The following is a 4,227-nucleotide window of genomic DNA, read 5'->3' as shown; positions in this document are numbered from 1 at the left end:
TTTTTCTAAGTGGTGGTTACTATTTAACTTCTCGACCACTTCTTGGTACAAAATCGTGTCGAACAGCGACCCGGCGGATCCTCGCCAATGGGCCGATCGACAAGTAGCACAAGCCTTGATAATAAGAACAAAAGGCGATTTTTTGTGGTGACGAAAACGATCCATGCATGAGTGCAAGAGCTTAAGCAGCTGGATTGTGGCCAATTAACGGACGCCACCATGCATATCGGACGAGGTTTGCCTGTTCCTCTCGACGTGTCGTCTTCAAGAAATTGTTCCTCGTTAGTGCTGGGTCCGTGAGAATGACTACCTACCAACCTACCCACGCATGCACTTTGGTAGCGCTCGCGACCACGACCCGTCCAACACCCACACCGCCACGCCGCTTCCCGCATCCAGAAGTGCTATATATACCACACCAACGCTCCATTCACCAAACCAACACTCCATTCACCAAACCAAGCAGCAAAGCTAGCACTGCTAGCTCTCCTCCTCTGCTTCTCCTTGCTCTCCGGCAGCAAAGCGAAGCAAAGTGAGCTAGCTCCACTTCATCAAGCCAAGAAACCTCACACCACCTTTGATCCAATCCTAATCAAGGGTTAAGCCGTCTCAAAAATGGGCAGCTTGGACACCCACCCAATGTCCTTCTCCGCCTCCCCCTACGATAAGGCTGCGTTTGAGCCGCTCAACCCTGAAGATGTCCGCGCATATCTTCACAAGGCCGTCGACTTCATCTCTGACTACTACACAACCGTCTGAGTCCATGCCGGTTCTTCCCAACGTGAAGCCGGGATACCTGCAAGACGAGCTCAGCGCGTCCCCGCCGACCCACTCTGCGTCGTTCGATGTCACCATGAAGGAGCTCAGGACCTCTGTTGTCCCCGGCATGATGCACTGGGCCAGCCCCAACTTCTTCGCCTTCTTCCCCTCCACCAATAGCGGGGCCGCCATCGCTGGCGACCTCATAGCCTCTGCCATGAACACCGTCGGACTCACATGGCAGGCCTCGCCCGCAGCCACCGAGATGGAGGTTCTCGCCCTCGACTGGCTTACGCAGCTCTTGCGCCTACCCACCACCTTCATGAACCACACCAGCACTAGCCATGGCACCGGCGGTGGCGTCATCCTCGGCATGACCAGTGAGGCAATGCTCGTCACACTAGTCGCCGCCCGTGATGCAGCTCTACGTCGGAGTGGCTCCGTTGGCGTGTCCCACATGACACGCTTGGTTGTCTATGCTGCCGACCAGACCCACTCCACATTCTTCAAGGCATGCCACCTCGCAGGCTTCGACCCCGCCAACATCCGCTCCATCCCTACCGGGCCGGAAACTAACTACGGGCTTAACCCGACCAAGCTTCTCGAGGTAATGCAAGCTGATGTCGACGCCGGTCTCGTGCCGACATATGTTTGTGCCACGGTAGGCACCACGTCTTCCAACGCCGTCGACCCAGTGGGCGCCATCGCCAACATTGCCACCATGTTCAATCCTTGGGTCCATGTTGATGCTGCTTACGCTGGCAGCGCGTGTATCTGCCCGGAATTTCGCCACCATCTCGATGGCGTTGAGCACGTGGACTCCATTAGCATGAGCCCACACAAATGGCTTCTCACATGTCTTGATTGCACTTGTCTCTATGTCCGCGATGCTCACCAACTGAGCGACTCATTGGAGACAAACCCGGAGTACCTCAAGAACGACGCTACCGAGTCTGGCGAGGTCACCGATCTTAAGGACATGCAGGTTGGCGTCGGTCGACGCTTCCGTGGACTCAAGATTTGGATGGTCATGCGCACCTATGGTACCGCAAAGCTCCAAGAGCACATCCGCAGTGATGTCGTCATGGCTAAGATGTTTGAAGATTTTGTCCGTGCCGACAACAGGTTCGAGGTGGTCGTACCGAGGAACTTTGCTCTTGTATGCTTTAGGATCAAGCCAAGTGGATGCATGACAGAAGAGCATGCCGATGAGGCATCAACTAATGGAGAAACTGAACAAGACTGGCAAGGTTTATCTTGCACACACGATGGTTGGTGACAAGTTCATTCTCCGGTTCGCCGTTGGATCGTCGCTTCAGGAAGAGAGGCATGTGAAGAGTGCATGGGACCTCATCGAGAAAACTACGAGCACCATAATGGAATAAGTGGATTGAGCTACTGTCACATAAAGTTCCAGGAGCTGCACAGATCCCTATATTTAGGACATTGATATTCTTTTCAATTTATCTTTTTTTTTCTTTTGCTTCAGTTCTGATTATTATTTATTTGGAAAGTTGGTTCTTATTTGTTTTGTGATCTATGCCGGCAGAGGGTATATTTGTAGGATGCTGATACAAAAAAAAAAGTGATTATAGACTGTAAGAGGGCTTATATTGAATGAACAAGAGCTATTGTTTTTATTTGTTACTGTACTCTGGTAGCGAATGAGAAGTGTATGCCCACGCATCTCGATCAATCAATAAATATATACGTTGCAGTCAGTGGTTTGTACGTCCAAATTGACCATATACTTGCATGTCTGAATTGAGTTTGCAGCTCAGCAAACCAGCACTAACACACAAAATTAAAGCACGGCCACACGAGGCCAGAGTTTTGACACGGATGTAAGTAATTGACTGATCCACTTAATTTGCGTGCAACGTTCAATGTGTCCAAATCTTCTTGATGAATTATTGTGTTGCGCAGAAATCTCGATGTGAGATATTTGGTATCTACATGCTGTTGCTTTGCATTGGGAGAGGATTTCTGTCACACAAGTCTCAAGGCACCGAGTCCCTCGCGCGAGCTTTAATTTATGCTTCTGATTTTCAAACTTTCATATCTTTTGAACGAATAGTCTGAATTAAATATTATTTTTATATTCGTGTTTCTTGTGATGTGGGCTTTCAAATAATATTCACCATAAATATGTTTTGACGAACTTTGAAAATAAATGTTAAGTTTCAACACTTGTAACTTAGTACGAGTGACCGATAAAATCATGATTTTTGTGCCTGCGTTCGACGAAAAAAGTCTTAAAAAATTATCTATGAAACCTGGTAACAGTGAGCGAGAAAATCATAAGTTACAACGATTGAAACTTAAGATTTACTTTGCCCTCCCACGGGATCCGACTTCGCGAATCGCGAGACAATCAAGCGGCTGGGCAATGCTTGACAGGTGCGTGCCCCTACGTCGGTGCACTTACAGCTTGAGAAGAGTGAGTACTTTTTTTCTGAAGTACTGAAGAGTGAGTACATTATTATATGACTTGATCCGTACTGACAATATGTGGCATCTGAGCCTGGCCAGCGGCAATCAGTTTGCATGCAATCTCTCTCCACGCGTTACACGCTCCGCGTTTTCCACGATGAACTCGTACGGGACGGAATAACCAAACTTCTCGCTCTAGCAAATGATCCTTCAGCAGCCTCCTCAGGCTCCCGTGTGTCAGTTTGTGCTACACCCAGACGCTACAACAAGTACAAAAATACCAGCCTCCTCATGCTCCCGTGTGTCAAAGCCCGAACACTCAGCCTTTGATACACACGGTTCAGGCCGCTGGATGGTCGAGACGACCCTCATCCGGATCTCGGGCCTTCCCAGTTCTTCCCATACGCACACATTTAGCGTCCTTTCTCACTCGAAACACTTTCGCATCGTTCTTCCCCCACCAATAGTGAAAATGATTCTCTTTCCCCGGACGTCATGCACTAAGCGTTTGCTAAACTACAATATGGAGGCGGGACTCCAACCAAAATTGGGGTCTATTTTACAACAGTTTGATTTACGGCCGAAATTTTGTCAAGTCCACCTGGAAGGGGCAACAAAATGATCCACTTCTCTATTTAGTTCCTTCTAAAATCTCAGCCCACACTAGTGAATGACATATAATCATGGCCTTTTGCGCGAAGGCATACTACACATGACCTAACACCCCAAGAAAGTTAGGCAGACACAAACTGTGGTAATGGTGTAGAGATATATAACGACGCAGCCTGGCCGATGGCCACAACTTTCATTAAATCAACAACACAGTAAGTGTGAAGGTACTAAATGTATATAAGTGTGTAACACATGAGGCGGAGTAACAACAACCAGCAAATGTTTTTACCAGGCAACGGTCAAAGCATGACCACAGTTATATTCAAGCAATAACAGATGTCTGATAATTGCATGGAATTCAAGAAGCACTAAGGCAGCAGACAAGCGACTGGTTGTGGCGCCTGCAACAGCCGGACTATGTAC

The 4,227-nt window shown here is 48.5% G+C and overlaps 1 pseudogene; it reads left to right on the top strand.

The window, feature by feature from the left end:
• Window positions 1–454: 454 nt before the first annotated feature.
• Window positions 455–2,372, top strand: LOC119288024 (annotated as a pseudogene).
• The last annotated feature ends 1,855 nt before the right edge of the window (window positions 2,373–4,227 follow it).

The sequence above is a fragment of the Triticum dicoccoides genome, chromosome 4A (genome assembly GCF_002162155.2).
Source record: "Triticum dicoccoides isolate Atlit2015 ecotype Zavitan chromosome 4A, WEW_v2.0, whole genome shotgun sequence".
Taxonomy (NCBI): Eukaryota; Viridiplantae; Streptophyta; class Magnoliopsida; order Poales; family Poaceae; genus Triticum; species Triticum dicoccoides.
This window is presented reverse-complemented; position numbering and strand designations above follow the sequence as displayed.